Genomic DNA, 22,732 nt, shown 5'->3' on the forward strand with positions numbered 1-22,732 from the left:
TACCTCTTCATATTGTTTTGCAGGCAAACTAGGTCAAAATATTTTTTTTTCAATTACAGACTGAAATTCCTTATTTTTTTTTTTCAGCAATGAACTATCTCATTTTCAAACCAGATGAATACATTTTTAGCCATTGGGGGTTGACTTAAAACCTTCCTAACTGACATGAAAATAAAAATTCAATTCAACCGGCACTAAATCTGCATCAAACCGGTCCGATTTTATTTCATTTCTGCTGCCGAATTCATCCAGCCGGGCGAAATGAGCGCGCGGAGGACACGTCGTCGGACAAAAGTCGTCGATCCGCTTTGAAACGCAACAAAACCCCTTTCAATCGGCCGCTTTCAGTCCGCCACAGCCGCCGCCGCCACCGCAGGAAAATACTAGAGATGTAACGTTTTATTTACCGTGCGCGCACTTTTGAATGGCGGCTTTCATGCTAATTCCCAGCAGCGGCGGCGGCGATGGCTGTGTGTGTGTGAGTACGGGGAGCAAAAAGGGCCGAGACTCGGAATTCCATCCCCCGGCGGGCACACAAGCAAGATCTGTATTAAAAACGATGATGCGTGCCTCCGGCGAAATGATCAGCCCCGCGGCCGGCTTTTTGTGCTAATTATTTCGAGATCGCGCGCGGCGCGGGCAAAAACGCGGAGCGCTGACCTGATTGCTGCCTGCCATCCGAGAAGCAGCAGTAGCAGTCGCGCGCGCCAGAATTATCGACCGTAAATCATGTCGCGTGTGCACACAACATCCGCCAAGATCCGAAAAGATCGGCCTCCCCTTGCAAATCTGTCGGATAAAATATTTACATTCGTTTTTTTCACGATAATAAACAGTGCAATCCAAAAGTGTGGCCTCAGGAGTAAAAGGAATTTTTTCTCTAAATCTTAGGACAAAATTATGTTATGTAACCGGTAAATTTAAATTAGAAAATGTCTGGAGGAAGGAGGAAACAATTTGTCTGGAAATTTTTGAACAATGCAACGAGCGCCACGCCAATGCCAAGCCGGTTGCATAATTTTGATATAACCTTCAAAGGGAGTTGTGTTTTTGTACATAACTATGTTATGCCACAGAAACAGGCAGGATGAAGGCCGTCAGAGTCCCTCCCCTGACTCAATTTGTGTATGTTAATTGAGTTTGTGATGGATTATCAATTTCATGTAATGAAGCGAAGTGTGCTCACAATTTTCTACCTTTTGAACAATGCCGTGCATGACTGAGATGGAAATGGGAATTTTTCTCTAGAAGAAATCACTAAAACTTAATTGCAAATTCTTAGGGATATGCAAAGAAGTCAATTTTTTAAAAAAATATCGGTTTCTTGGTGTATATTAGTAAATTGTTCTGCAAACGATCGAAGATTTATCGCTTTTCTGTAATTGCATCGGTTGCATTCAAGCGTGAATCTCTTTTTCCACGCATAATTTATGTGGTTTTGACTTTTAGTAGTCTTTTGTGTCCTTTCGACACAATCTTTACGAGACAGTGACCACCGTAAAAGGGCGTGGAATTCGTAAATGGGGATGTGAAGACGTGTGTGGTTCCCAGATAATTTAAATAATATGGGCGTGGCACATGCCATCGGTCCGCGAAGAAATCGGAAATGCTGAATTTTTGGTAACGCACCCTTAAAAAAATCAACAATTAATAGGTTTCATGGAAATAATCACAGAATGGTCAGTGTTGTCGAAATAAAAATTTAAAAAGTTTATATGTAACATAAATATGGAGTTTTACATAGTAAAAGAGCATCACGACGGTAAAAAACACAATCGCGACGGCTGGTTTTCTGCATCCCTGAGAATTTATCGAAACATTAAAGCCACGAAGGAGAGCAATAGGCAGGTCAAATAACATTTTAGGCTCATGACAAGCAAAACAAACCAGTCACAGTTTATACGGTGGGAAACTTTGTAAAAAAATCGTCAAATTTTTTATTTTGAGAGACATATTTTGACAAAATTTGAGAAAGAAATTCTCCCTTGTGGTCCAATGCAAAAAATAAGGTGTGCACTGCATTTCTCTCGTCAAACTCGAGTGAATGAACACCAAAAGTAAGGATTTCGGTCAAGGTCAAAGGTCGTTTTACGGGTCATTTTCTGAACATGTTGAGAGTTTTTGTATCTTTTTAAACAGTACTCAGCATTTTTTTTTTAAATTTGAAAAGACCCTCAAAACAATCCTCAAAGCACGTGAAACCTTGAGCAAAAATTTGAGATTTTTCTGTTTGAACTGGAAAAATACGAAATATGTTATGCGTTTCCAACATTTCCATCAGAATTGCAACATTTGCACACTCGTTTTGAACTCCCCTGATCAATTAAAGGTGTTTTTTATGCCAAAATTTCCCCCAATCTCTGAAATCGCAGTGGAGTGGATGAAACAGCGATTTATCTGAAATTCCATGCGAAATTCGGCGGGGCGTGCCGGTGCCGGGCAGTGGTGCTGGGACGCGACCCAGATCTCGTCTGTCACCGAAGCAATGCAAAGCAGAGAGATAAACCAACCGCATTTGGAAGTATAATATTTGTGTCGGCTGGCTGGCTGGCTGGCTGGTGGCGTAATTAACACGTCGCGGCGGTGGCAGCGCGGCGGAGGCCGGGTCAGAGAAAGGGGGGCGCAGGTGACAATTTTCCCCCGTGATTGTGCCGCCGAGATATAATAACAACGGGGGCCGCCAGTGTAAACACGAATGTCATCGGGCGCGCTGGATCCAATCGGGGCCGCGCTCAACTTGTTCCGCCCCGCACCCTCTGCTCTCTCTCTCTTTCTCTCTCTCTTCTGCCATGCCCGCGCGCTCACTTTTATCGATTGCCCCGCGCGCACTCACACACACACATACACATTATAATCATTCCCAGGGCGACACTTAACGCCTCGCGCATAATTTAAGCTTAAAAGATTAATTTGACGGATTTATAACGTTCGAGTTAAACGCCGTTGGCACCGCCGCCGCCGACGCCGCGATTTATCAGTGGCGAGATTTTTGCTCGGAGACGTAGACGAATTTCGACGTCGACCCCCCCTCCGGCCGTCGCCCGAAAGGATCAATCTCCTTTGGATTGGAGGCTGCGTTTCCCAAAGAACACTGGCAGAAAGTGTAAAGTTAAAATTTAATTTCAGCAGCGATTTCTGCTTAAAAATGTCAGGGTGTCTGGACAGCTGTTTCGGCCCCTCTGGCCCCGGACCGTCACTTATTTACCTGCGAGAGAAACCTGTTGAGAAACCGCAAAATTTGTGGCAATTTTTGTGGGGTGTACGTGCATCCAAAGATCGAATCCCGGAAATTTTGAATAGTAACGTTTAGGTTGGCCGCAGAACGAAAATTCGGACACCGATAAATTCGTCTCGTCGAGTTTAACAAATTTGCAACTGGGGTCACTAAAATCGAATTTTCAAATTGGGAAATGAATGTGATTGTAATTTTTTGAATTTGAGACATTGCCAACATGTAGAGTGCAAAATAAATTGGGGAAAAAACGTTAAAATCGGGAATGCACTAATTTTATAGAAAAATGAACACAAACTATAAAAATTTTACATTATCAAACCCTCTCAACCCTTCAAATAGTTAGAGAAGGTCGAGACAAGTAGAACAGTGGGTAGATTTTTTAATTTTGATGGTTTTAATCCAAGATTTGGTGTTGACAATATTTGCTTTACGGGAAAAGTCGAAATATTAATTGTTTTCCGAGGTATTCGTCGAAAACAAAAAATTACGCCACTCTGAAACTTTCACAAAAGCTCGCTAATTTTTTCATGCGACAGATTTTAAGCAAATTTTTAAAATTTAAAATCCAACTTTGTATTTAAAAACCAAAATTAACAGTAGTGACCTTTGATCTTGACCTAGGACATTAAATTTAGTGTAAGTTCGATTAGGCGAGTCAAGAGGAATTCGAAGCACACTTTTTTCAAATCGCACTGCAAGGATCTCAAAATTGTCTCGTAAAATCCGTAAAAACGAATATTTTGTTCTAATTTGTTTAATGATTATTCAAATTGTAAAGACAAATTTCTGATGTAAATTTCGTGGAATTTGCTTGACCCAAAATGCCAATACGTTCTCCGACCCGTTACAATTCATCAAACACGTTTTTCACCAAATCTCGGCTTCTAAGCGTCATATTTACCAAAACTGCACACTGTTTGAACCGTCATGGTTTCCCCTAGATAGCTAAAGCAGTCAAATGGTGTCAAAATCTTCAACCCTCTTTCCTACCTATCAAAAAGGGTGACTTTAAAGTTTTAAATTCGTCAACCTTTTGGCAGTTTTGTCTAAATGTTTATAGATTGATTGAAACTTCTATAAAATATTTTAAATCGTGCTTTTCATCCTGTTTTTTATCTTTTATTTTTCACCTTATGAAGTAAAAACTGTTCTTTAATGTGAAGTGCCAAAATTGGCGTGCAATCCAGTGGCAGCGGTGCGAAGCCACCACCAGCATCCCCCAAAGTTTCACGCTCGCGGCAACTGCAAAGAAGTGCAAGATCACAATCTCTTCTTCTCTCGTTCGAGAGGCGGAGAAATTTTGTCGTCGCGTGTGTCGCGACAATCTTGGCGGCGCGTGAAATAATTTGTCACGTCGAAAGTTCTCGCGCGACAAATTGAGCCCGAGACGAGCGAGAAACACAGTCCTAATCGAGCGGAACCATTTTTGGAGAGAGAGAGCCGGGCGCGCGCGGTGATTTATTCAGCCGCAGCCTCCGCTAATTGAAGTTTGATTGATAATGCCGGCTGCCACGCCGCCTCCGACGAAACTGCAGCGCACTCGCTGTCCCGGCCCCGCACCGCCAGCACCACTCTCGAACTCGCAAGACAAATTGCCCTCCTGGGGGATCAGTATGGAGAGCCGGGCCGCAAGCAGGCAAGTTGAGCTAATGCAGTCAACTCTCTCACTTACACTCCAGCCAGACTGGATCACATCGACACTTTTTCAACTCGGAGGGATACGCGCACAGTGTCGCCTGTCGCCTGGCTTGGAATACTGACAAAAAATGTATTCTGTCGAGTGAAGTGAATTTTTCTTTCTTGAAACTTCTCAATTAATAAATAACGTATGTTAACATATCTATTTAAATCATGAAATTCTGATTTAAAAAATAGGCGTCTTAACGGTCTTTGACGAAGTTTCTGAGCACACCAATCGATTCTTGAGGGTCGAATTTGGTAAATTGGATATTTTTTCCGACCAAAAAGTGCAGCGCGACTTGCGCAGCACAAGTAAACCTTTTTATCCGGCCAAAACAAAATGAACGTATATGCAAGAACTGCGCATGCGTCAGAGCTGGCTGGATATAACAAAGATTCGTACAGGCGGTCTCTCTGCAAGTGCTCAAACAGCTCTGACGCATGCGCACTTCTCGCTTATACGTTCATATTGTTTTGGCGGGAAAAGGTTCTACTTGTGACAATCTCGCTCGACTCTTTGGTCGGAAAAATATCCACTTTGCCTAATTTTACCCACAAGAATCGATGGTGTGCTCAGAAACTTCGTCAAAGACGGTCTTTAAATTTAAAATCGACTGTTAAACAGCAAAAATTCAAATATATTTTGATATTTTTTATAAAAAATTTATTTTTCTCTGATGCTCTCGTTCTGGAAATATATTATACCGTAAAAATTGAAGTATTTCTGACCGTTTTTCATTTATTTTTTTACCCCTATTCGACTTAACAAACTCAAAAGCTCATAATTTATGTGTGGAGTCTAGCAAAGTCTAGAATAGAAATGTGGCAAAAAATGGGCGTGTGCTAAATATTTCAATTTTCATTTCAAATGAAATTTTTAATGACCCCAAAAATCATAAATATCGTTATTTTATTTCTGAGAGAGGTTCTATCTAGCCGGCAAACACGATTAATTATAGCTTTTTTGGTCAAAAATGGATCGAAGAGTCGACTTATTTGACAAAGTATTAGAATGTCCATCGTGACTAATTTTCTCCATTTTTCGAATAATAAAATGCTATGAAAATAATAGCTATTGTTGCTCAGCACCTTTTTCTTAGCTCTTTTGATGCAATTTGACAGTAATAAATTGGACTGAACTCTCTGGACGCACCGTATAGAAAATGGAGCGATTTACTACATCTAAAAACTAGTAAACCCCCAAATATTGTTGATAAATTTGCTGTGAAAATTGTATTAATTTTCTTCCAATGCCTAAAGCTCTCAGAATATTCACTTTACAACTTTTTGCTGTTTTTTGGTCAGAAAAATAAGTCAATCTCGTCTAAATTTCCCAGTTCAACTAGAATCATAAATGACAGTGTGGAAAATGAATATGCATGCAAACATTTCCAAAACAATGACGATTTGTGAGGGGTTAATACCTCACTTAGCGGCCGGGGTTGAACACTGCTAAACCGAGGGATCCGCCCTCGAAAATTCGCCCGTCCAGCCGGCGAGTTTTGTGTCCGTGAGTTTTCGGGCCCGCCAGCAGAGGAACGAAACAAACGAGCGCAGAGGCAACCCGTTCGCCCCTCGCGCGCTCAGAGAGCCAGAGCCCTAGCTGCTTTTAAATTTGGTCGATAATTGTGCTCGAGAAACTTGTCCTTTTCGACCCACCCGCGCTCATCGCCCGCAGCTCGTCGACCAGTCCGGGTCTTTGGTGCGTTTTCATTCACTCGACCATTCATTCATGCATATCTTTGCCCTCGGGTGATCCGCAAGGAACGCAACTTGTCACGTTTGAAGTGATAAATTCAAGTGAATTTGTTTTTTTCATGTGAAACATTATTACTCGTAGCAGCTTTTTATTAATACATTTTTATTGGTGTAATGTACAACAAAAAATGACATCACACGTCCACAATTTTGTGTTTACGACTTCAAATAAATAACAGAGCTTTTGCTAAAATAAAAACACGGCGTGTTTGTCAGGGGGCAAACCAGATGTTTCCGTGTCTGATCAATAATTTCAGGGGTGTAAAAAACTGTAGCTTTTGTGGAACATGGGGAAAGTATATTTTTTATCAGCAAACATTTACCAGAAAATTATGAAACTTATTTTTATATAAAATTCAAAAGTATTTTAAGGTGAATGACTGGGCCAAGTTAATTCTGGTTTTAAGTTATGACTAAAAAGAAACTAGATATTTTGCTCTCGATTCTATTTAAATTTTCGTGAAGCATAGTGAAAATCCAGGCAAAAAGCTCGACAAAATTTTGATTTTCCGCTCGGGGTAGCACGTACGCGACTACGCGTACGCTGTTCCGGCTGCGGCCAAAGTGGATTAAAAATTGAGAGTGGCCGCAAGTCTCGAAAGCAAACAACCCTGGCAGGCGAGGGCGTCCCTGAGGGCCGATCGGAGATTCGAGGCACGCTCTCCGTCCGCTGCTCTGATTAATAAGGCCCGGCCGTCGATATATCGCACGCACAAAGGACCCCGCTGGCCGGCATGAATAATCATGAATAAATACACCCCCGCGGTCATCCCCCGGCTACCCGAGCCATGATACGCGGCTGGTCGGCTGGTCGGCCGGCCGGGCAGGCGGGCAGGCAGGTAGCCGCGTGAAGATGAAAGTGCCGCAGCCAAGGCCGCTTTAATTGCACCCTCTCGCTGGCTAATTGGTGCGCTTGCCACGCCCACCCGCCACTTTCGGAATCAAAACCCGAAGAGGCCCTCTCGACCGCCTAACAGAAATTTCTTTGGGAAATTTTTGGAAATGTGTTTACAAATCGAGCGTCGGTTTGAAAAGAATCAGAAATTTTCATTGTTAAAAAGTTTCCTCTGTGTGTAATTTTTTATACGAGAAATTTCCTCGACGTTAAAATCAAATCTCTAAAAATAGCTGGAAACCTCGGAAACAATAAAAGGCAAATTTTTCATGTGAAAGAGCCAAAAGTCAGACAGTATTTCCATCTCATTGTGCTCGCGCTGGGGTATTTTCGTCCAAACGAGAACAAAAACACTTTTGTATGGTCTGCTGCTATTTCCGTGCCGTCCTATTTCGCGAGTGCGATTTGCATAAAAAAGTTAAGTGTGTCGCAAACTGACTGCTGGAGCGCGATTCAATTTTCTGCCACTCTGCGTCTGGTCACGTCACGCGACATTCTTCATCCATTGACAGCATTGGGTTTCCATTTCGGACCTTTTCTCGTTCCCATTTCCAGACGCACACATACACACGTAATAAAATGGCACGAGCGTCTGCGTCCACGGAAATACTTATATATATATTTGCCGAAGCGACCGGTTGAATGTGCCATTTCGGGCTCAAAATACAGCAAAACGATACCTATCGAATCAACCCCCAACAACAGTTTCAAATTTGCGGAAAAAATTAAATTAGTACCATCTTCCTTTTTTGTTTTGAGAATTCAGCAGGAATTTTTCAAATCTTTACTTTTGAAAAGGTAAAAGAAAAGGTTTCATCAGATCAAAATAAATTCTCCAAATTTCCATCTGATTTCTTTTGCCTTTGTCAAAACAGGCAAGAATGCTTTTGTGAAAATTTCGAGCTGTGTGTCTGACGGGGCGCAAGAAGCGTGTCAGGCTGGCTTGCACTTTGAAGAAAGAAACGTGAGGAGCGACTTTTGGCGTGTGTGTGTGTGTGGATGTGTCGCTTCGCTTTGGTTGGTCGTCGGAGCGCGCGCGTCGGGCCGAGTGCTCACGTACGATGACACTCTCAACCCTTTGGATGGTTCGTTTGGCTCGAACACAAGCGAGCCCCCCGCATACTTGGCCGCCGACAATTTGCACAGCCGGCCGACCTTTCAGCCCGCCTCTTGACATTTGGCTCTTTCTCTTTCTCTCTCCCACACACACACACTCGGTAATTAGTATTATTTTTCGGAGGCGGGGGTGGGTGGGCTTGGGGCGGAATTTGGACTGACGAGCAGCCCTGACGGCTTGATTTATCGTCGCTTTGTTTGGACATTTGAGGAGTGTGAAACACGACACATGCACACAGCGTTGACATGAATTAGCCAACCGGGGGAAATTAAAAATAACTGCTATTAGCCCCGGTTGCTGTGATATAAACCACCCCCCAGCTCAATAATCCACCACATTTTATTGTTGTTGGTTAGACCTGTTATGTCTGGTCTGAGAAAGATGATCTTCTTTAGAACGAATGGCACAATCTTGGAGTTAACGATTGGAAATTTGAGACTAACGATGTTATCAGAGCAGCTTTGTCAACAACAGGAAAAACAAGAATCTCGGAAATCGTTGTCTCATTCAAGGGAGCCAATCGATTCGTCAGGGTCAAATTAGCTTTATTGGCAGCCAAAACACTGTTTCGAAACTTCAACTCGACACGTGCCGGAAATTGGCGGAAATGTAACGTTTCGGTCTGAATCTAGCAAAAAGTACCACAAGGATTTGAGCCAGCAGCCAGTCTTGACGCTTAATTTCTCTAGCTGTCGCTTTGGCGCTGCTGTCTCGATTTTGGCTGGGAGCCACTAGTCCAGCGCTAATTAACTGTAAGTCAACAAGCCAATTAGATCTCTTATTGGTCGCTGCTGGACTTCTTGTGGGGCGTTTTGGTGGGTTCAGAAAAAAAACAATAATTATCAGTTTTTTCCGTTTCCACCGATTTTCGGCTGGTTCGTGTCGAATTTTTCTGTCAGGAAAGAGCTGTCACTGTTTGAAAAACATACAAATTTTGAAACTGATTTTTTTATGATTTGACCAAGCTTAGAGGAGTTTGTATGTGTTTCCTGAATCACGCAGTATCAAATTCATTAATTTTGAACAGCGGGGTCCAGATTCGTGCGACGCGCAGATATGGCGTCTGGTGGAGGATATTGCGCGAAAAAACGGTCACGTGAAAATGCGCGAAAATAACCAAGTTTTGGTCAATATTGTGACGTGTAATTTGCATTACTTATACTAATTGTATCTTTTGGATCGTAAAAGCAAACTCTTGACACTTGCACGGGAATCCAAAGAGAGCTTTTTGTTTCCCACATTCAGACGCCATCTTGGACCAATTTTATCGCACATCTGGCCCCGCTGATTTTAAATTGATATGCACCTTTAAAATATAACTATAGTATTTCGTGAAGATGTCCAAAATCAATTAATGATAACAGTTTTTTAGAAGCAATTTATTCAAGACGCTTTCGTCGATCTGGCCAAACCATAAATATGTATGAACAAAAAAGCAGAGAGGAAATCGTTTTCCCAAATCGCTGGCGGAGCGATAAAAACGATCGGCTGCAGGAAACATTCGTTCTGATTAGAGCGACGCAAACAGCTATACCAGTGGCAATCTAATCAAATTACATAACCACCCGCCTGCCAGCCAGCCGAGTCGCAGCACAGCAGCAATAATTATAATAATTAATCGATGAAATCCGATAATGAAGAAATCGGAGCACAAAGGGGTCGGGCCGGCAGCTTGCCAAATATCTGCCTGCCGGCCGATATTAAATTTGTTTGCTCTCGGCTGAAAAGTAATGGAAGCTGATTAGAGCCTGGCTCTCTCTCTCTCTCTCTCTCTCTCTCTCTCTCTCTCGCTCTCTCTCTGCGGGCTGCATGCTGCCTTCGCTTGCCGGGCTCTGCCGCTGCCTGGCGAACGGGAAAACGGGCCAGCCGCCGCCTGGTGCGCGCGGCTGGAGCGCCCAATCGATAGCACACACACACTCGCTGATTAACTAACTATACAAATGCAAAAAAAAGCGAGCAGATGCTCCTCGGAGCGGCTCAGCCTGGCACGTGTCGGCGTTGTGTGTGTGAAACACTCTGCAGGTCTGCACAAACCGCAATGTGATATATTAGAGGAAGTGGGGATCAATCGCCTAAATTCTCAATTTAATTGTCAGCCGGGTGGATCGATTTAAATGACTGTGCGGTGCTGATGCTCTTTTAATTAATGTGTCATTGCGCGCGGATCATTTGCCTGCTCACTCGCGAATCAGCAATAAAGTCAGTCAAATAAGCCCAACTGCGCTGTCATATTTGTGGCCAATTGAGTCCCATCAGTCATCACTGACAATGAGATAATAATTCAGCTAGACTGGATGCTTTTTGGCCTAATATTTTAATCTCTTCATGAATGATTTCTATAATTTAATTGTTTTGGTTTTAAATTTTATATGATTTAATTTCACCGATAAGTTTTCTACCATTTTTCCCAAAACGATTTTCAGTTTGATTAAATTCTTTTATATAATTTTCGCTTCTGAAGGGAGCTTACATTTAAAGGTCAATTCCAGATGATAGTAAATAGAGATACACAGTAAATCGTGGGAATTTTTGTTGGTCCGGAAGTTTCCAACACAAGATTTCATTGCTCTATGTGATAAAAAATGTTCAAATTCCAATATTTTTTCTGAAAAGAAATTTACGGAGCAAGGCTAGACTTTTAGTGACATAATTTTAAAGATGTATGTAATAAATTGGAAAAGAAAATCTCCGGAATAAATGAGATTTTACAAACCAGGAAATTGAAACTATAGCTAATAAATTAGTTGAGTAGAGGACATTTCTATAGGAATAATGAATTACTGTTTGATAAAAAATTATAACAAATTCAAGCCGCAATTGCCTGCAACAATTGAGCTTTCAAAAGTTACTATTGAAACATTGAAATTCAAATAAAACTAAAGAATTAAATTCGCTATTTAAAAGGGAATAAAAATGTTATGAAACATTTTCCTTGAACTCAAAATATTTGGATCAAATTTCAAAAGCAAAATCCCATAAAAATTTAACAATCAACGAGGCAAATGTGAATTTAAAAATTACATTAGGAACTCGGACTTTTTCTTTCAATACAGAAAGCACCTGAAAATCTTTAATTAATTTTATATTCAACTAACATTTATTAGTTTCAATTAACATCAAGGTTTAATTTGTGTGCATAAATGTTGAAAGGAGATATTAAAAAAATTAAAATTAAAAAAGAAAACGGTTAGGTGGCCAAGATTCAGCAAGCGTATAATATGTAAATTTATTTTCAAAATATTTGGAAAACGCTTAAACCAAATAATGGCATGGAAGACGATTTTATTCAATTTTCCCTTTCACGGTGTGTCGCGAGGGAGCTGAAAACTCTCGGCTTTGAGAGGACAAAAACCGAGCATGAGCTGGTTGGCATCTGCTGCCGCGCTTGCAAAAATTATATTGTGTTATACATGACATTCTGCTGCGGTCTTTGGCACGATCACGGCCGTGTGTGCGACCGGAGCCAAAATTCCCAGATGGAGCCGGACAATCCGCCCTACTTGCCCCTCTGAGACGCAAACGGCGAAAATGGGCGTCGGTTTTTTCCCACCCTGCTCCGTCTGCCACAACGTGTGTGTGTGTGTGTGTGTGTGGCTGTTAGCGTGCTCGAGTGTCGAGAGCAATTTCGCGAACGGCGCTTTTACGTCCGCCCGTTACGCCGCGATAAATAGAAAACGGCCAGTTTAAGCGAATGCCGCCGATGCCGCCGCCGCCGCGTTGAACACGTTGGCAATTAGACTGGTGAAAAACGAGCATTGCTTTCTGGCGAATCGAATCAAAATTCTAAATCTATAGAGCTGTCACTTTTACAGGTTGGTGACGATTTTCTGACGCTTTCAATCGACTCGGGACTTTCAAATAAATAAGAATCACGTAATTAAAATTATTTTAAACTGGCAGAAATATCTTAACGTAGTTTAAAATGGGTTAAAAGCTGTTCTAAATTAGAAATTACAATTTAAAAAGATTGAGAAGTTTGGAGTTTTAACTGGTTTTCAGTTTCCAGCCCAAAATGGCTTTCGCAAATAAAAAATACATCGTATAATTTTTCGAATCCCTAATTATCATGGCTAAGAAACCTATTTTTCGATTTTCCATGTCCTGATTTTAACAACAGCTATTTTTTAAGAAGTTGACAATTATGCAATTCAAGACCCTTCTAAACAAATCCGTCAAGCATGGCAAATATTAAAATCACGCTGAATGCCGGGGCAACCGCTGTTTTTTACATTCAGAAAAGTCGAGAAGTCGTTGAAGCCGAGTGAAAACCGCGCACAATCCAAAGAAAATAGCAGAGAAGGGCGAAAAAGATGCAGCTCGGCCGAGTCGGGTTGGAATCGAGTGGCAGCTGCAGCCGCGGAAAGCCTACTGCTCTTTCCTCTCATAAATATGCGAGCGCAAACACACGACGCCAGCAGCTTTTTACGTAGGCAGCTCGCGTTTACGGCCCCTCGCTGCTGGAGCTGCTCCGACGGCACACCAGCGGAATTTACATTTTAATTATCCCGATTGCCACGGCGTGCCTTAATTTTCGCGTTTAATCGATATTCACAGCCGGCCGTTTCAATCGGGCCGCGACACATTTGTGCCCTTGCCGAGCCTGTGCCAAGATAAATATTATTAATCGAGTGCCCATTGTCGCAGGGGTAAGTGAAAATTTCAAAGCCGTAAAAGATTGCGTGCCTTAAAATCCCGTTTTTAGGGCTTTGAATTTGAGGCAGTTTATGGCAAAATATTTATAGCCTGCTTTTAAGGCAAAATACTGCTTTATTAATATTTTAGTACCAATTTTTTATGGATAAAAATTGCTTAATTTATTTCAATAGGGTTGCAGACATGATAAATAAAAACCAACCCTATTTTTTAAATTTATATATCTTCAAAAGTTTAATGGTGAGTTATTTTTATCCAACAATGTTCTTCAAAAACCCAAAAGGGTTAATTTTAAAATTAAAAAGGATTGATTTAATTGGAAAAATACGACCACGTTTGTTTCCACGTTATTTATTCCTGAAAGAAAAAATCCTAGAAAAGTCTAAAAATTTGCATTGACGCACGTAACATTTTAAGTGGACTTAGGGGTTGATGAGAGAGGGTGTGTAAAACTATTTTAAGGTGTTTCCAAACATTCAGGGCTCAAAAAGCGATGGACTTAGGATAAATTCCGTATAGTTATAAAAAAATATTCTCTTCTCAATTTACATAATCGGCACATATTGACGAGACGTATAGGATTGAGCAATCAATCAGATCTGATTTCGTTTCCTGCAAGTGTAATTTATTCAGAGCCACTTCCGGGAAAGGCTTGCACACGGTTTGGAAATGAGCGTGGAAATAGAATGGGCGGAGGCGTTGGTTGCCGTCAGTGTCACACAGCCTCCGAGTCGCTTTCGCAATCCGCGTCCGCTTCGGCGTTTGACAGCCGAGGAATTCGAGGAGACTTCTTGTCGAAAGCAGCAGGTGCGCGAAGCGAAAAACGCCGATTTTCACCTGAACCTGTTATTCGCAGCGTGCGAATTACGCAAGCGCCGTTTTGCGGCTTCTTAGTTGCGAAAATGAATGTACGCCCGGCCCGCGTGGGCCGCAAATAGAAATGTTTATTTTGGAGTGAGAGAAAGAGAGAACTCGTGGAAATACTTAGAAAACACGCCCGTCCAGCTTCGTGCACGCTGGATTCGAGTTAATTATCAATTCACAAAAAACGTGCCATGGCTGTATAATGAGCAGCAGGAAATTTTATAATGCTTTTTTGCAGAACGATAATTTTTCTTATGACGTCAGCAGTATTGATTTTATAAAGTATGATATATATATTTTCTGAGTCTCTCTGGCATCCGAATCGTATCCGGAAAATGCGTCCAACTCGAGAAAGTTCTTTTAAACTTAAATAATTTCAGCTCGAAAGTTTTTTTGTTAAATTTTCAAAGTTCACAAGATTTCTTCCACGAGATTTTGGTTTTCAGAACCATGTTTTTATGTAGTTAATAATAGTGTTATATTTTTAATGAAAAATATTATTTTTTATAAAATTAAAACCATTCTTGCCCTTTGTTAATTACAGATGACAAAGAATCAGTTTTCTAAATAATATCAAGGATCATAAACATATTTAATCCGTCGTTCATAAAATACAAACATCATGTTTAGAAACATCAGCAGGCTTGGTAGATTTGTCTCTTTCTTATCGTAACAACAATATAACAAATAATAACATTGTGATCCGATCAAATAGTTTAAATTTAACATTAACAGACGAAGGGTAGGGAGAAACGTGTAAATGTATAACAATACTATAAAAAATATCGAAACAAAAATTTTAAATGAACTAAAGATTTCAAATAAAATTAAATACAAAATATGTGATACAGTGTTATGTCATTTTGTTAAAATTTAATCTTATTTAGCATAAAATAAAACATTTAACAGCATGTAAACGTCATAGCTTATTTAAAAAATTATTAATAATTCTTGAGAAAATAAATCGTTTACAAAAATGATAAGATTTTTTGATGGATGCGTGAAATTTAAGTAGTGCTACAAACGAATGCACTAAAAATCGTATAAAACAACAAATTCTATGATGAAAAGTTAAAAAATAGTCGGATTTAAAGCCCAGATTCACTGTCCAAATTCACAAACAATTTTTGTCGGGCTAATTGGCTTGAAAATAAATATGTACAGCTGTTAAATTTTTGGTTGGAAATTAAAAAGACGCAGAATGGCTGTTAAAATTCTTGATGCCCAGTGTATTTTCCACTGTGGGTTTCTCCATTTTTCAATAATTCATGTTGTTCTTAAGGTCAAAGTTCAGATAGGGGTCACCAATAATATCAACGGCGCGAAAAGCGTTCGACAGTATTGATTATGGACGTCTTTGCAGTGCAGTGGCGGCTACAGTTTCAATGTAATCAAGTTGTATGCTCACAAAAAATCGTTTGAACCCGAACAATATTTCAATTAAATGTTTTTAAAGAAATCAATACTTGGAAACCATAAAAGGTCCAGCCAGCTCTTCTGATTCCACAGAATAATATTGAGGTGCGTGAGGTTCAGGATTAAAATTTACCCTGCCTCTGGTACAACAAGCTACGCTATAGGATATAAAAATGAGCCCGAAAATCGCAGAGATAATGAGGTCGCCAGTTTACTAACTCTTTTATCCATTCTCGGTGAAATATGCTCTTGGTGCGGGGTATTTAAAAAAGAGTCCGAGAAGATCAAAGGTTTCCACTCAATCCGGGCCAGGGTTGAAAAAAATTTGCAAGTTAATACTATCTGCCGGAGCGAAGAGACAGAATGAAAAAAGTGAAAACTTTCATCCGTGCGCACTTCTGCGTGTGGGAGAGAAAAGTTTTTGCGACGCCGGCGGAGTAAAACGCTGCGAGACTAACGCCTTATTTAGAGATGAATGAATACATGCATACATAAAATTTAAATGCAAATAGCAGCGAGGCAGGCAGAACGAAGTCATCCAGTGGAAAATTGGTTGCGGCTGCTGAAAAAGTGTGTGTGTGTCTCTCTCTCTTGTGTGAGCGAGCGAGTGTGTGTAGCTTTTCATTTTACGACCCGGCCGGGCCGCGCGGCAGCCGGCGCGAACCGCGCGCGGCCAAATTAGACGGATAAACCCCCATCTGTGCGGCCTGGTGAGACACGCGCGGCGGCGGCATTGGCGGCGCTCAAGGACCGGCCCTTTTTGCAGAAAAGGAATAATCACATTTGCTGTTAGTTCATCAGCAGTTGAAGCGACTCGATTTATTCTGCACGAGCACATTAGCCCATCAATTTTGGCAGCGCACGACATGTCCCGCGTCTCGGCAAAGTGAAAAATGTGGCCGAGAAATTGCGATTCTTATCCTTGCCCCGAGCCGCCCCCGCACTGGCAGAGAACTCGAATGTCTCGACACACGTCTAATGCACAGGTCCGGACTGGCCAACGGATATAAACTAGGCAGGAATGAGATTTTGGGCGTTTCCTCAGCATCCTGGTGACTTTCAAAGGGTAAAATTAAACATATTCTGGGAGCTCTTGACTTGGCCGTTCCAACGGTGCGCAAATCGTAAAGATCGAACCAATACAGAGCCCGTCAGGCGTCGTTAAAGTGTTCAAACGAAGGAATTTGACTATTTTAATCGCTCAATGGCTACCCTGACACCAAGGTTTGATCTATTGACTGCTCTGATTGTCTTTTCTGACCTCAGGGGTAAATCACAGAATTTTCCAATGATAAAAATCGACCGATCGTGCAATTTTGATTTTTTTTCACTTTTTACCTGAGCTAAAAATACCCATTTTTCAACCTTTTGTTAGTTATATAAATTTTCTAATTAAATTACACAAACTTCGTGCATTAGCTTACTTAGAAAAAATTTAATTCAGCATTTTTGAGATATTCTAAGTTTTAATAACAAACTAAAAACTTCTCAAATTTGATAAAAGTGCAAAATTAAAAAAGTTATTGGCCATCTAACGTCTAACGATGTTCTAGCTTAATTAAAACTCGAGATATTCTCAATTTTCCAGTCCCTACGAGGCTGATTTTCCCTGATTTTTACTCTGATTTTCCGGGAAAACAGCCACACATTTTTTACACAAGTTATTTCGTCACGTTTATGGCTCCCAAACAACGTATAGAGTACAAATGGTGCTCAACAAAAAGTAGAAAAACTGCAGACAATTCCAATTCGAAAGTGTTACGAAGCGGCAGTCCGTGCCTGACGGGAGGCAGCTGGGTCCGCGCTCTGCAGTTGGCCGGCCGAATTCGGAGCTGCTTTCAATTAGAATGGCAAACTTGGCCGGAGAGCCGTCTGTCTAAATGAATTCCCGCGCCCTCAAGATGTTGGCTGGCTGCGGCTTAATTGGCAGACTCGACACACACACAAATTGTTGCAGCCACGCGCGCGCTCGTGTGTTGTGTGTTCGTGGTGGGCGCTTCGAGACAAATTTCGGGTGTCCACACGGCGTGTGACGGCCGACGACACACACACACACACACATACAGGATACAGGCGAAAAGTATTGATCACCGCGCCAATAAACGCGCGAGCGATATCGCAAACGCCGGCGATGGCCTCGCGCCCCGTGCATTATCAGAGACGCACCCTCACCCCACCCGCCGCCGCCCAACCCTCTCGGAGAGAGGCAGGCGGAGGGCGCTGCCGACAAAGTTTGCGCGATCAACAAGCGATATTCTCGATAGTAATTATTTAATTATCAACGCACGCTCGGTGGGCTCCGGGATTTTGCGTTTGTCAATTCTTTTAAAAGAAAATAACTCTTTGGCATAATTTTAGCATCCTGTTGATTTAAAAAAAATCCTTGAGAAAAAGGGGATTATTAAGTTATAATTAAATAAAGGACTTCAAGGCTTTTAATTTTTCTAATTGGACTAAATTAGTATAAATTTTTATTCTTCTAGTTAAACATTAGACGAGTTTGTTTTCCTTTGAATGGATTGTAAAATGATCTTTATAGGGGGCGGAATTTGAATTAAAACATTTTTCCAGTATATTATTTTCTCTCTTCTAAAGGATTGGTAAGGAAATTTAATCAATTTAACATGGTTAATCTCTGAAGCATTTTTGAGAGTGCCTTTTATTTAATTTAAGAATGGGAAAGAATATTTTAGTAAAACAATACTCTTATTTTCACACCCAACAATTAGTTCAACTAATTTAAAACTAAAAATGTATCCGGTAAAATGCACCACCGTTAATTCAAAATTTCCAGTTCCAATTTTACGCTGTCAAAACGTCAAAAGCAAATTTCCACTCAAAAAGCATCTTGAAAATTGTGCTCGTTGATGCAGCCGGAGTGAACTCGACTTTTGACGAGGCCTGAATCACCTGCTGAACAAGTTATTCAGCCGCGCCGCACCGTTAATTTATGCACCATTGTGGGTGTGTGTGTGTGATGCGAACTGGGGCCACTCGGCCGGCTATTTTATTCATAAAGAGGCAACAAGCTGGCTCATGAATGATGGATGATTGTCTGCACCTGCCGCGCTTCCCAGCAGCTCGCGGATGCACAAGAATTCGGCTCCACGCTTTTGATCTCATTAGCGTGCGTTCGGCTTTTAGGATTTACTGCGCGCGTCATCAAAGTGAAATGAATTGAATTGCGACTGAATGCGTTATGTAACAGGTTTCCTAACATTTTCAGGAACCAGGGATGAATGTCGCTTTTGTATTTGTTTCACGTGATGTCATTGTGCCACGCAATTGTTAATATCCCGCTTTAAAAAAAAAAAAAATAGAGCACTGGTAAAACCCTCCTTTTCAATTTTATAAATTCGGTTCCAATTAAAAGATTTCATAACAGACGTTTTGTTGAATATTTCAAGGATTCTAATTAAAATGTGTTTGCGTTTAGTAAAATTTTCTGCGAAAAACCAGTGGTAAAAAAGAAAATGCTTTATTTTTGACTTGGTGCGGCATATATCTAGTTTATTCTCTCTGTATCCTGCAAAATTCTCAATTTTTTATTCATACGCCTTTAGGCCCTGAGGGAATTTGTAAATTTTCTATTAAAACGTGGAAAAATATTGGACCCGGCGGGCGCTGAACAAATAAAACATCCGTCGCGGTACACATACAAGGTAGGCGGCGATGTGGGTACAATGGAGAGTGCCACTCTCACGACCAAAAAATAAATAAAAAAAATGGAAAAACAAAAAGCTATTAAACGCACGCAGAAAAAAAACTGACTTGAATGGGCTGGCAAACCGAGCGTGGCGAGCGTTTGCAGTTGGCAGCGCGTGCACGTGGCCAAGTGCGTGATCAATCGGGGCCAAACCTGGCAGGTCGATTGCCGATCAAACGGTGCACGAGCGCTCTGCACTCCATCCCCTAAGCCAGCTGTGCAGCCACTCGCAGATCTGCTCCATCCACATTTCGAGCAGAAAAGACAATACTGGTAGTAAATTTCAAATCCTCGTCAACAGGAAATTTTGCATACCGCAAAAATTTTGTAATATTTCTTGGCATACTCGCCATAATTAAGAATGTGATCAGTTCAACTGCACGATCGTGAAAAACATCAACTTCTTAGGAGAGCAAACGATGAATTTAAATATTCACGTTGGAGCCTTAACAGCTGTTCCAAATTTTTGGATTTTCTGCAAATGACGGCTCGGGAAATGCCGAACTATTTATTTTGCCAGTGGTAGACAAAATTATTGTGTTCTTTACAGATTATCCCCTTTGCTTGCATTTCCATTGCAATAAACAACATTTGGCAAGAACCAGAAGAGTTTTTTTGCCTAAAATCTGTAATTAAAAATTAATTTTCTTGAATATTTAGGCAATGAATTTCGTGATCAGCAGGAAACTCTGAAAAAACCAGTTTAAAAAATACAAAATTAACTTTGGTTGTAGGGGAAAAGATCTCTCCTTGGAATTTTTCATTTCAACTCAAAAATGCTTCGGTCTCATTTTGCATGGCAAAGAGCAATGAGCAAAAAGTCGAAAGACAAAACACGGTATGCGAATCAAACAGAGAGTGATCATAAGTTGTCACGGAAACTGGACGTTAAATGTTTGCTCATTAGCAGTCCAAAACAGGCTGATTAAATCGACAGGCGGCAGGAGAGAGAGAGCGAGCGAGAGCATTCCGGTGACGACAAACTTTGCAAGTTGCGGCCTGCCTTTTGCTTTTCGCTTTCTGCGGTGGCGAACGAACGAACGCGAGAGAGAGAGAGAGAGAGAGAGAGAGAGAGAGAGAGAGAGAGAGAGAGAGAGAGAGAGAGAGAGAGAGAGAGAGAGAGAGAGAGAGAGAGAGCTGCCTTAAAGGAGGCGCCGATCCGCCGATGTACCAAACGACTGGCGCTATTTTTGGCCGCGCGCACTCACTCCAGCTGGAATATTTCGCGTGCCTGCCTCTCGTCCGCGGCGTCGTTTCGTTCTTCCCTCCTCTCTCTCTCACACACACACACAGGCTGGGAGCCCAGCCCGGCCCAGCCGTCCTCTCACACTGACTCACTCACTCGGGTCCCGTATCTTTGCCGAGCGGATTATACCTGCCGTGCAACTCATGGCCTCTGCGCTGCAACACTATTTATTTTTCTTACTTTCCTTCCTTCCTTCCTTCATCGGCCGCCGTCTCATTTGCAAATTTCGTTCCCAGAAACTAACACCACTTGCGAAATGAATTTGCTGCCGAAACGGCATGTTGTCCAAAACATCAGAAAATAGGTGCACCTTTAGAGAAGTGGCGCCTCTGGCTTAAAATAAAAAGTATTTGGCCAAACGCGTTTCCAATTTTTTAAGAAATTACGGAATGCTAGAAAAGCTTTAAATTTTCTTCTTAGTCTGAATAATTACGTTAATACTGACTAACGTTGTTAATATTTAAACTTTATAACTCAGGTAATTACACCAAGATTATTCCCATCAAACGCTAATTACAATTCCAAGTAACTTGTTAATCACGACATGAACTGCATCAGTTGCTGGGAATTTAAGACGACTGACACTATTCTAGGCGTCAGATTTCCATTCAGGCATCAAATTAACACGAATTATGGCTTAAAAGTCACGTTAAAAATGATATAACACCACGCAGCTTCCGCAAAACCTAAAAATATCATTTTGTCGCGCAATTCCACCAGAAAAAAGACGTTTCTGTTAAGTTTAATACAATAAATTGATGATTGTAAGAGACATCTAACAAATATTTAATTTTTCTCGTTGAGCTGCATTATTTTTAGGGTTGTAGCAAATTAGGGCATGGACGGAAAGATTCGCTTATAGTCTAAAGAAATCGATATTCATTGAGAAAAACACCAAAATGTGACATAAAAACCTTTCTATGAAAACGAATACAGCAATCACTTAAAACTTGATTTTTTTATCAGAAAATGATGGTTATAAATGTCTAAAACAGTCTAAATTGTATCAAAAATCCGTCTAAATATCCGAAACCTTTTCAAAAGTCTTCAAACAGTACCTCAATTGTTTCCGCGAACAAATCATTTGTTATTGATACTGAAATCTTTGTGATCCTCTTCAGTGGACCTTGACTCCTTTCACAAACCCACTGCTCAAAAGAACGCAACACTCCATATATAATGTCAATGGCCGATGGAAATAATAATTCTTTATCTTGGTCGCGCGGGTTGCATAATGCGGCTGGTACGCAGGGGCCACCAAATCGCATCAATTCTGCTGCTCATTTCCCACCAGGCCATCAACTTGTGGGTTTTTCGTATCAACGCAGCGAGTGAGTGGAAAGTAGGGTCTGAATGCATCCAAAATCCACAAACTGGCCGTTGTTTATCACGTGGCTGGATCGAGGAGGGTGACGACTGCGCCAAAAATCTTTATCTGCGTCCTCGCTCGCCCCGGCTTTGTTTGAGCTGCGGGGATGATTCGGTGCCACTCGAGTCTTGATATTTATGACGGGGCGCTTCCACTCCACACCGAGGTGCTGAATGTTTCACCAGCTGGCGAGGGAAAAATATTGCGTAGGCGGAAAAATGAATAGTTCCATTTCGTGCAACTTCTTTCGGCGCATATTTCATTTCAAGTTTTGCCTGCTCTTCGTAATTTACTCCCCAGGCAGATTTTATCGCTGTTTAAAAGACCTAGAAAATTGTTTCAAGAAAAAATATCCCGTTGGTTTTGGAAAAAATTATGAAAGCCACAATTTTGATTTGTTAATAATTAAGGCTGTGAATTTCCAACAGAGAAAGTAGCTGGTTTACACATTTGCGTAAATTTATTACCGAATTAAAGTGTTTTGACGGTTTTAACCGTAGTTTGGAATGGTTTAAAATTTGAATGATGATCATGAGAGGATTGGAAGCCAAGAAAAAATAGTCGATCTTCTTCAATTTCTCTTAAACACACAAAATCGCTGCCTTTGAAAACAAACAACCATCGCGTCGTTGAAAAAATCTTGGCATCTTTTGAATGCATCCCAAATCATCTTTTTACAGCCGCGAATTGGAGGAAGGCCAATTAAGTGTGCCATATTGACGGGAATTGCGTTGAAAGTTGAAGGCCATAGAGAAGTCGTCGGTGTCGCAACGTCGGCTGATGACTGCACGGC

General features: G+C 41.2%; 1 protein-coding gene across 1 annotated transcript in view; it reads left to right on the forward strand.

The window, feature by feature from the left end:
• Mid1 overlaps positions 1–22,732 on the forward strand; it is a 102,018-nt gene that overhangs the window by 2,132 nt on the left and 77,154 nt on the right. The gene's annotated exons all lie outside the window — the stretch shown is intronic.

Source organism: Cloeon dipterum, chromosome 2 (genome assembly GCF_949628265.1).
Source record: "Cloeon dipterum chromosome 2, ieCloDipt1.1, whole genome shotgun sequence".
In the NCBI taxonomy this organism is placed as follows: domain Eukaryota; kingdom Metazoa; phylum Arthropoda; class Insecta; order Ephemeroptera; family Baetidae; genus Cloeon; species Cloeon dipterum.